At 50.4% G+C, this 11716-nt stretch overlaps 1 long non-coding RNA gene across 1 annotated transcript; it reads left to right on the top strand.

The window, feature by feature from the left end:
• Positions 1–10480: 10480 nt before the first annotated feature.
• LOC133914229 (uncharacterized) lies at positions 10481–11088 on the top strand. Its single transcript, XR_009909195.1, has 2 exons — positions 10481–10657; positions 10736–11088. It is a non-coding gene; the product is annotated as an uncharacterized LOC133914229 (long non-coding RNA).
• The last annotated feature ends 628 nt before the right edge of the window (positions 11089–11716 follow it).

Here is an 11716-nt window from a genome sequence, read left to right as displayed (position 1 = left end):
CCGTGGGAACTCTTGGTCGCATTCCTGCCCGCACGTGTCTCCAGTCTACTTGTTTGAGTGGTCGTAGAGTGGGAAAGTGTTCACTGGTTATGGCGTGCTCCGTGCTGGATCGATCTATCTCCCGAGCAAGATAGTTCGTGCCTTTGTCTTTTGACTTAGCCGTTGCGGACTCGTGAGGGCTCAGGGGTTGAAAGCGCAGAGAAGGCCTCACTGCTCGGGCGACGAGTGGTCAGGGCGACTTCGTTCTCGGGGAGGGAAAGGTCAGGCTCGGTCCGACTGAGTACTCCTCGGGGCATCAAGTGAAAAGAACAGAAACTTCATCAAGCACTCAGAAGAACACTGGAGTTGCGACCCCAAAGAAAGGCTTCCATTATATTCACAAAAAAGGAAAGCTATTCTGAGGGATCACTCCCATATTTACATCAAGTCAAAGAAAAAGAAAAACCACAAAAGCCTAATCTAAGTCGGAGCCCTCACCGCTGCTCCCCGGGTCCGGAGTTAGCGGCGCCTCTCGCGTGAAGTAGGCTGCCACCTTGGCGGCGGCGCCCCGAACTACCTCCCGGGTGGCCTCCTCCTCGGCTTCGACCACCCCTTCCCGAGCTGGTTCCAGCGGGAAGTTCGGGTCTCGGCTTCGGTAGCAGGCCAGGACATGCTCGGCCACCAGGCCAAGCCTCGCCCTTCCCGGGCGGCTAGCTCCTGGACGGCCTGGGGGAGCGCCTCGAGGCGCTGGCTAATTCTCTGGAAGCCAAGGGCGATGTGGCCGATGCCCGTCCCCTTCGCCTCCATGTGGATTCACCCGAGCCCGGCCACCCTCACGGACCTCTGCGCTTGCCGAAGGATGTCTTCCATCATCAGCTTCACGTTGGCCCGTTCGGTCTTGGCGGTCTCGAGCTCCTCCGTCACGCTCCGCAGCCGCTCCTCGAGGCCCTATCCCCCGGCTGTGCCGGCCACGGCGGCGCCGGACGCCTAGGCTTCAGCCTACTTCACCCGCTCTGCAAGGGCGGAGAGGGCCTGCTTGCGGGCGGTCAGCTCCGACTCCCACTTGGCGGCCCGCTCCTCCCGAGCGGCTGAGACCAGCACCGCCTCAGCAGCCTCCGTCTCTTGGAGGATCAGCAGTTCCTCCCGGGCTTCCAGATCCGCCGTCATGATGCCGACGTCAGTCTCTCTGATCGCGACGTCCTCCTCCCGGCACTGGAGCTCCTCCTCCCGGCGCTGGAGTTCGGCGCGGATCTGGTCAGCCTCGCCTTTCTGGCGGGCCAAGTCGGCCTGGGAGGCCTCCGTCATCCTCTCGCGGGCCAGGACCGCCTCCTCCCGCGCCTGCACCTGCCTCTCCCTAGCGAGCACCTCGGTAGCCTGCTGCTGCGATGCCTCGGCTTCTTTTTGCTCCCGCGCGGCCTTCGTGCGAATGCCTTAAAAAGGCGCCTGCCCTCAGCAAGCCGCTCCCTCTCCATGGTAAGGGCGGTGCGGCTCGCCTCAAGCTGCGTCATATCTCCCTCCACGACCGCTTCCTATCGCCCGATCACCTCCCGGGCGCTTCTTAGCACGACTGGGAGAGGGTCGGCCGGCCGGCTGGGCGACGGCTGGGTGCTGGGTCCCCTGCGAGCCTCCTCTAATGGGCTCGGGGGTCCCCCGAAAACTGCTATGCAGGCACCACCCACGACGAGGTAGTCCACCCCACGCTCGACGCGCTCGACGCGGGCTCAGCTGGTGCCGGTTGCTCGGGCGCGGCCGCTGCCACACGGTCGGGGCTGGGCGACGCCTGTGGTTCCGTCTTGGCCGGCGCGCTCAGCGGCTCCAGCTCCACCGGCGCGCTAGGCTCAGGCGCGCTCGGCTCGGGGGCTGGAGCCAGCCTTGGCGCCTCCGGCCGTCCTTGGTCTCCGGCGGCGCCCGTAGGTGGCCTGCAAAAGAGAAACGAGGTTAGTCTCCGAACTCACACCGGGCAAGGCATGGTCAGGAAAAGGGAGGGGGACTTACGCAGATTTGGGTCTTTGGTATTGCCACCTCGATTCCGGGATCCTGTATCCTGGGCCCGATGGCGTTGGCCCGTAGTCCTCCCTCCTCCTCTTCCGCCGTGCGGTCTCCAGGCTCCAGAACAGGCCCAAGAAGATCAAAGTCTGGTTCCAGAACCGCAGATGCCGCCCCCGCCGACGGCCCCGCGCTGGATGATTGGCCGTCCCGGCCTCCATCCTCCTCGCCAGGTGACGTCGACGGCGGGGACGTTGGCGTAGGAACGAAAGTCTGGGGGCGCTTTCCTCTGTCCCCCGGCGCTGTCGCCGCCCCGCTGTCGACGGCGCCTCCTCCTCCGGCCTGGCGGCTGCTGCCTGCAGCCGCCCCACCGCTGGCCTGCGGCCCATCGCCTGCGGCGCCTGGGCCACTGGTCTGCGCTGGATCGCCTGCGGCCTCCTCGCCGGCCACCTAGTCCACCCTGGGAATCTGGATAGTCCCGGGGTTCCGGCGCCTTGGCTGGTCCATCAGCCCCTGGGCGTCGAACTCCGGCAGCTTCGCTTGCGGCACCACCCGGTCAGGGTCGGCGCAGAGTGCTAGCTCCTTCCAGGGGAGCTCCACCCCGCTCAGGTCGTCCACCATGATCACCACCCGGAGCAGGCCCCTCAGCACCGCTTTGTCCAGGTCCCACTCCACGCCGATCTGGGTCCGGGTGATGTCCTGGGAGCCGGTGTACACCCAGCAGGGCCGGGCCCGCTCCCGCAATGGCGCCAGGCGGCGGCGCAGGTAGTCCGCCACCACCATCACCGAAGTAAGCCCGGCCTGGCGCAGGAAGTCGATGCGCTCCAGGACTGGCGCCATCCGCACGTCCGCCTGCGGCGGTACCTCCCAAGTCACCTTCTGGGGTTCCGCCGCCATCTCTGGCAGGGTCAGGCGGTCGTGGGGGCTGACGTCGACGTAGAACCAGTCGCACCGCCAGTCCTCCCACTTGCTCCGCAGCACCTGGGGAATGTATTGTTCCTCCAGGCCGTCCTGCAGCCGGAAGTTGCAGCAGCCGGCGACGTCCGCGGTGGAGAAGCACGAAGAACTACCGGAACGGCGCCACCGACGGCGGCACCCCCACGAACATCTCGCAGAGGTGGGCGAAGACCGCCAGGATGACCACGGAGTTGGGGCTAAGGTGCACCAACTGGATCCCGAACGTATCAAGGATTTGAAGGAAGAACGTCGAAAACGGCGGCACCAGCCCGGCCGCCACGAAGGAAGTGAAGAGGATGATGCGCCCCGACCGGTCCGTCGCCAGCGGGAAGTTCGCTGGAATCACCACCAAGGCCCCCCGCTGGCCCTCGGGCACCATCAGCTTCCGCACCTTGTCCGCCGCCTCCTCGTTCATGAGATGGGACTCCGGCAGCATGCTGTCGGGAGTCCTGTCGCGGCGGCTTCCTCCTGCTCTCGACATCTCGTCAGGGTGGGGGATGATTTGGGCAGTGGGGGAAGAGGGGTGCTCTGATCGCCTAAGGAAAGTCTAGGGCTCAGGAGCGCAAGGAAGACGAAGGCTTGTTCGCAAAGATGGCGTAAAGGGGGGCGCGGTTCGCTCCTTTCCTCCTTTTATACCCCAGGGAAATTCAAACGTCACCTGCCGCGGCGCGCTCGGCGGGACGGTTTCCTCGGCCAGCGCAACCGCTAGGCGAATCTCCCTCAGGCCGTGCGGGTGTCAGCAGTTGCCAGGCGTATTTTCCTCGATTTGCGCGGTTTCCACGCGCACCGCCTGCCTCGTTATCACACGCTGCCCATCCAATTATCACACGCCTCGGGAGTCAGTTGGACGCGCGTTGTTCGGCTCCCCGTTGGGCCATACCAGAGGCCCGGACCGGAAGGGCCACTGTCTAAGAGCTCGCCGCGTGGCGTCCGTACTGGCTTCGGCCTCGTTGACGATGAAGTGCCCATCCGCAGTCTCTGGGCCATCACCTGCCAATGGGCCCGGGGGCTGCTGTCGGTGAATCAGGAACCGGGGGTCCCCAAATCCCGAGGCCAGGCCAGCAATCCGCCACATGGCGCCATCCCGCGGAGTCTCCTCCGCGAGGTAAAAAAGATTGAGTCCCGGGAGAGGGCGCTCGGGGCCACAGTCAGTGGTCCCCGAGTACCCAAATTCCCTGATGATCTGCGAAGTCTAAAATACCAGGAAGAAAGTGCTCGGGGAGGTATACGGTGGCCCCCGAGCACCCGACTCCCCCGACGATCAAGAAAACTAAGTACCGGGAGAAGTGTGTCCGGGGCCGCGAGCGGTGGCCCCGTGGGCACCCAAGTATCCCGAGGACCCACTGAAGGGAGTTCCGGGAGAGAGTGCTCGGGGCTGCGTGCAGCAGCCCCCGAGCACTAGGTCCCCCGAGGATCCGTACAAGCGTGCCCGGGAGAGAGTGCTCGGGGAGGTGAACAGTACCCCCGAGCACTCGGTTCCCCGAGGATCAAGAAAGGGCATTCTCGGGAGAGAGTGCTCAGGGAGGTGAACAGTGACCCCCCGAGCACTTGGTTCCCCGACGACTCAGAGAGCCCCCTGACAGTGGACCCCGAGGGGCCCACTGATGAGGTGTCAGCCAGTCAAAGGCCCAAGGCAGCATTTAAAGAGCTCGCGTGGCCTGTCACCCCCAACTGCTCCCGCCACGCTCGGTGTCAGTTCCTGCCACATTCTGGCAGAAGGGCGTGGGGTCATTGAATGCACGGGTCCCATCCCATGCCATCCGGCCTGTCTCGGGATAACGTTGTCAGGGCCGAGGCGTTCCGTCTGTCGCGCTGCTGTGGTAGGAGAACAAGACAGGGCGGGCATGCCAGGCCGCTCTGCGGCTGCCCGGTGGGCCCTCTCCACGGCCCCCGTTGCCAGTGCATTTATGGTGACGGATGACCAGGCGTGGGGCGCATTTTCCACCCCCGGTCACTTCGCACAGAGGCTATGATGACGTCCTTTCCATTTATGGTATCTTGGAACTCGTGCCCCCCTCCTGTTCGGGGCACGCTACTGCCGGTGGGTATTTAAAGCCGCCGGCAGCACAGACAAAGAGGGTTTTGGAAAAAAAAGAGTTTTTGAAGTAGCGAAGAGAAGAGAAGATCGAGAGCACCCAAAGCCAGCAGATACACGCAGACCGAAGAACAATGAGCCTCAGGCTCTAAGATAGACAAATATTTTTGTAACCAGCAACATCCTTGAGGGACGTTCTTAGGGCATTTATAGTATCCATACAGGAGTAGGGTGTTACGCCTCCGTGCGGCCCAAACCTGTCTAAACACTAGCGCATTTACTCCGTTCTACACTAGATCATTCCACCCCACCGGCCATCGCATTCATACCCATTTATTTCTCCAGTGAACATATTCAGGATCATCCCCCCGGCCGAATCTCTAAAAAGGGGTTCCTCAGGATCCCTGCGACAGGAGTTAACCCTCCGACAGATAGGTTTCTAGAACTAAAAAAATCAAAGTTGATGTCTAGAGCTGATGGACTATTTAAGATAATTGAGATAATCAATTACAATGTATACAAATTGGACCTACTTGTAGATTTTGGGGTTGGTCCCGTATTTAACATTTCAGATTTGAAGCTCTACTTGGGAGAAGAAGACGAGCTTGAGTCGAGGATGACTCTAATTCAAGAGGGGGGGATGATGAGCCCATGGCTCCTTCGGATACGATCAATACCTCTAATAATCCTCAAATAATACAAGTTCCAATTACAAGAGCGTGTGCACGACAATTAGACCACTAGGTGAACTCGTCCCTTGATATTCATGCTTCCTTGGATGGATTACTACTAAATTCTTATGATGTTTTATTGCTTAGGAACGTGTGAGAAGCAGTACAACCTTACCCGGACGTCACCCCTCGAAAGCAAAGTCTACTCGAACTCGAGGCTGAGCTCTAGTCAAAGTCGTGGCCATGGTCGAGTCTCAAGATAATACATCAGTAAAACGGGCATAACTCTCGCATATGAAGTCCGTTTTAGGCGTTCAAATGGAGCAAGCGGAACAGCTACAACGCCACAATTTATTTCAGATATTCCTCATAGTCAAGGATTATCGTGTTTGGGTCATTATCGATGGAGGAAGCTGCAACAACTTGGTAAGTTCAGATATGATTAAGAAGCTTAGCCTTGCCGACAAGAAACCATCCTCACCCTTATCATATTCAATGGTTCAACAACAGTGGTAAGGTGAAGGTAATGCAAACAGTTAGGATGCATTTTTTTGTTCATACCATGATTGTGCTGATTTCGGTGTAGTGCCCATGCAAGCATGTTCACTTTTGTTAGCACGATTATGGGAGTTTGATACTGATGCAACACATCATGATAGAAGTAATAAGTACGTCCTTATGCATAAAGGAAAGAAAATAACTTTTCTACCTTTAACCCCTGCTGAAATTATGAAATGTGAATAAGAGATAGCTGAAAATAAGATAAAAGAGTTTGAAAATGAATCTGAAAATCAGCAAATAGTAGAAAAGGTTTTTCCACACAAAAAGAAGAAAGCAACAACAACTTCTAAGTCCGATGGAATTAGACTGAAAGTGTGTGTTATGCTTGCTACTAAATATGATCTTGCTGAAATTTATACTAATAAGCTGCCATGCTATGCTTTGATATGCAAATAGGCCTTAGTTTCACTAGAGAATATATCTAGCTCTTTGCCTCCTGCTATTGCTAACCTTTTTGCAGGAGTTTTTGGATGTATTTCCAGCTGAAGTTCCCCCCGGATTACCACCAATTTGAGGGATAGAATATCAAATTGATTTAACTCCGGGAGTAACTTTGCCAAACCGTGCTGCATATAGGACCAACCCGGAAGAGACTAAGGAAATTCAGTGACAAGTGCAAGACCTTTTGGATCGCGGGTACATATGAGAAAGTTTTAGTCCTTGTGCTGTTCCTATTCTTTTGGTTCCTAAGAAATTCGGTAGTTGCCGTATGTGTGTTGATTGTAGAGCCATTAATAATATTACTATAAGATATCGTCACCATATCCCTATATTAGATGATATGCTTGATGAGTTGAGTGGTTCTATAATTTTCACTAAAAATAACTTGCGAAGTGGATACCACCAAATTAGGATGAAACTTGAAGATGAATGGAAAACTGCATTTAAAACTAAGTTTAGCTTGTATGAGTGGTTAGTAATGCCTTTTGGGTTAATTAATGCACCTAGTACTTTCATGCAATTGATGAACGAAGGTTTACGTGCTTTCATTGTAAGATTTGTGGTGGTTTACTTTGATGACATCTTGATTTACAGCAAGTCATATGAACTATACTTTGATCATCTACGTGCTGTTTTTAATGCTTTGAGAGATGTACGTTTGTTCGATAACCTCAAAAGGTGCATCTTTTGCATGGATCGAGTCTCTTTTCTTGGCTATATTGTTACTACAGCACATCAATTACTCTTCATGCGAGTAAACAGTGTGCGTGAAAAGTAATCTTGCACATAACACAAGTCTGAATTTGTAGTGCTAATCACTAATTATTAGTCTCCCGTTGATACCCCCTAGTGAAACATGTGTGGCAACCATGCTCCTAGTTGTAGGTCCTAGGCTTCCGCGTGGTGAAGCATATGTAGATTCCATGGTCCTTGTGGTAGATCTTGGGCGTCCTGAAGATGGATATATCAAAAGAGATAGAGTGAGACATATATAGCCAAAGTTAGGATAAGATTCAAAGACTTTAAATTAGAATTTATCTATTTGGTTTGTTAGTTTGAATTAGATTTAGTCAGAGATAATATTAGAGATCTGTTAGTTTAAATTAGATAAGAGTTATAGGCAAGATTAGAGATAAGTTAGAGTTGGATTTGAATTAGGACTTTGTAGGCCCCCTGGTCGGTTATATATACAGCGCTAGCCATGATTAATCAATCAATCAAGTAAGAGAAATCAATCTAGTTCCTATTCCTCTTCTCCTATATCTTCCCTACAGTTCTTAGTCTCTTTAATCTATAGTTTAATTCCTCCCCTAGCAGCCGATGTCACCTGGCTATTCCCCTGATGGGTGTCCATCCTAATATTTGACATTTGGTATCAGAGATGACAGGTTCTGAATTTGGCAAGGGCGCTAGCTCTCAAGCTGTGGACGCCCTGGCCAAGGTTGTGGCCAATATGCAGAAGAGCGCGCAACAACAGATTGGTGAATTGGTGCAACAGGTAGCTACCATATTTTCACAGCATGCCACCATGTCTTCGCAGCTGGCTGAGGTTGAGAAGCGGCTAATCATGGTCGACAAGTGGCTGGCTACGCTGCAAAGTGGCTCGTCATCCAGTGCAATAGCTCCTTAACAGGCAGTAACCCTCCTAGCAAAGAAGATGATAGTGACCGAGGAGAAGAAGAAAGCAGCAAAATGTGCCGCGACATTGCCTCCGCCAGCTGTGTTACCTCAGTATGAGTGCACGCACATGTCTCCAACATAGCCTACGACATCGCCAATTGCAGGGTCGTACCAGTGTTCACCAGCTCCACACATGTGCATGCCCTGCTCGTTCGGTCGCTGGTGCAGATGGCATCGTGCGTGCTTGCATGAAGGAGGAGTGGCGCGGCTCAGGGCAAGCCGCTCGTTGGTGTCTAGGCGTGAGGTTACACGCGGTCACGGGATTCAAAGACTTCAAATTAGGATTTATCTATTGAGTTTGTTAGTTTGAATCAGATTCAGTTAGAGATAAGATTAGCGATTTGTTAGTTTAAATCAAATAAGAGTTAGAGATGAGAATAGAGATAAGTTAGAGCTGGATTTGAATTAGAATTTTGTAGGTCAGCTCGCCAACTATATATACACGACGCCAGGCGTGATTAATCAATCAAGCAAGCAAGAGAAATCAATCTAGTTTCTAGTCCCTTTCTCTTATATCTTTTCTATAGCTCTAAGTCTCCTCAATCTATAGTCCAATCTCTCCCTTAGCAGCTAACGTCGTCCAACTATCGTCGCTATGGAAGTTTATATATATATTGCTATGGATGTTGTACTCAATTGATATGTGCTACCTGTTAGTTGGTTTCCTTTTGCAGTGAGTTGACTATGGATACGTGCTATATGTATGGATGATATGCTATTTTGATATGGATACGTGCTATATGTATGGATCATATGAAGGAATAGTCTTGAGGGTAGTATGGTCATAGATAACTGCAATGGATGGAAAAGGAGCATAATGCTAAAAAATTGAATATTGGAAACTTTGGGTGCTACGTATTGAAGTGTCCTGAAATCGAAACGGTGCGAAGTTTCCTAAACTAGTTCCTTTGGGTGCTATAAAACAAATTTTGCCTTCCATATATGATGAGGAAGATACAAACAACTGTAGTTAAAAGTACATATGCATCACGTAGGCAGCTTTGGGCACCATTCCACTTGTCCTCGCGAATAGGCTATAGGGATGGAGAACGTCACTCGTAAAGAGGGATGGCAGCCTAACTATTTGATTGTCGATGCTTGGAGGTGGAACATAAAATTGCAAGCTGAAGACATGTGTGTTGTGGTGAAGAAAAAATAAAATAAGGAGAGTCGAATCCAATTGCTATTCATGTGGGTTTAGAGAACAAATAAATAGAAACAGATATAAACATACACTTCTCGTTTGATCATGGTGAACAAGTGGCTGGCTATGCTGCAAAGTGGCTCGTCATCCAGTGCAGCGGCTCCATTACGAAAACAATAGGATCAGAATGCTTCAAGAGATACCACTTGCCTTGCGTACTCTCAGACTTTGTTGCAACTATTTGTGCAAAGTGAATAGAACCAAACAAACACAAAATCACAACACACATTGCAGAGAAGATTGATCGTATGCCATCAGAATCACACCCAGTTGATGATTTGCCATCAACAAAGTTCGATTTCACTATGTACCACTACCAATCCAAAAAACTTTCACTCCATGCCATTCTTATGATGTTATCGTGAATTAGCTTGTTAGACATTATGAAAATGGTAATATTGCCCTCGGTCGAACAGAACTCTAGCTCCCAAACCCACCCATGAACCCTCAGTCAACACTCGGTCTTCCACCAAACAAAGTAGAACGCCCGTGAACCCTAGCCCCAAAATCTCACCATGGGTGCTAGTGACAACGACGCCCGCAAAGACAGAGATGGCTTCGCGGCTAGGTAACTGCTAACTAGTAGAGTTAGGTGAGAGATCATGTTAGGATTTGTTAGTAAGATTTTAATGGGAGATTTAGCATCTGTTTATGCCAATTTCTACATATTCATTGTTCAAATGGAGAATACAAATCAAAAGGCTTTACAATTTCCTCTGGCAGTTCACTTGGTAGAGATACGCTACAAATTAGACTATGAGCAAAAAAATCCACCAACATTTAGACTAAAATAAACTAGAGGCTATGGTATTTCTATAAGAGATAATACTTACAACAGAACACGATCCTCTATCACACTATTGTCAACTTCAATGATCTTTGATCCCATAAGAAGTTTCATTACCATCACAGGTATTACAATGGGAGTAATACCCAGTTCCATAATAGTACCATGGTTTGATGCAAGGATAACACACATCCAGTAGAAAGGATCATCTCCAGTAGTTGAATGAATGTCATAGAGTGGTAACTGGCTGCACACCAGGAAAATGAAGAGGGAAATAACTCATGTTGAAAGTGTATGGCTTTTGGAAGTGCTCCTTTTGATATAACTCCATTAGCTATTATTGTTTTCACATCAAGGTAACAATTTTGACCACGTATCTTCTCATTCAAAATGCAAAGACTAGGCCTCTAACACTATGTTTCCTATAATTTCAGCAAATAAAAGTCCATCAGGTCTGGTTGTAATAGTGACTCAAACTAGTCAGAAATCAACTCCTTAGTCCTAGCCCTAACAGGAGAAGTTTTAACATCACCTCCTAAAGAGAAGGATCAAAAGGAAAGCTACACTGCCGTTATCACCCGACAACCCTTCTATGGGAACAAGAAGTAAAAAAAAGAAGAAGATATATCCCCATCCATGAACACTAGAAGCAAAAGGAAGTTAATTTAGACCATCTGATGGCATGCCAAGTTTCATTTTTGACTTAGTTCTTTGATGTGTTCGTGAGACTATGTCACAATACTATGTAATGGCAACAACAATGTCTCAAGTTTTAGTGCATGCCTGAGCCTATGTGTTATTGTAATGTCAATGTGGTGCTATGTGCTGGCTAAATATTTGAACCTATGTATTGCTATGTCTGAACCTATGTATTAGCTAAATGTTCTGTCATGTTATTCAAGTTGTGCGAATGTTTGAGCTATATCTAGTGAAATGTCACATCCGGTTTTAATGGACAAAATTAGATGCGACTTATGTATTTCTAGGATATTTAACACACATAAGGACATCATATGTGAATTAAAAAAGATATACTTTTATAGAATAAACGTTTAACTCTTATAACAATTGACATATATTATCTTCTATATAGATATTTGCAGCAGAATAGAAGTACTGGTGCCTAACAACACCACAGGCAACCGACCAGGAGACACGCGTCTAGAATATCACAAGCTCGTCTTGATAGTCTTCAACATCTTCACTCACTGAGCATCACTATACATGTCGCATGGCATAGAAAAAATAGAAAGTGTGAGCACATGACACGCTCAACAAGTGTATAGGAGAATAATGATATGCATGCTTATATCAAAGATAAGCTAACACATGATATATTTACGTAAATATAAGTAAAGTAAATAGTAATAGAATTAAAAAGGATTAAGCAGTTGTTAAGTGAGTGTAACCCAAAC

Source organism: Phragmites australis, chromosome 4 (assembly GCF_958298935.1).
Source record: "Phragmites australis chromosome 4, lpPhrAust1.1, whole genome shotgun sequence".
In the NCBI taxonomy this organism is placed as follows: Eukaryota; Viridiplantae; Streptophyta; class Magnoliopsida; order Poales; family Poaceae; genus Phragmites; species Phragmites australis.
This window is presented reverse-complemented; position numbering and strand designations above follow the sequence as displayed.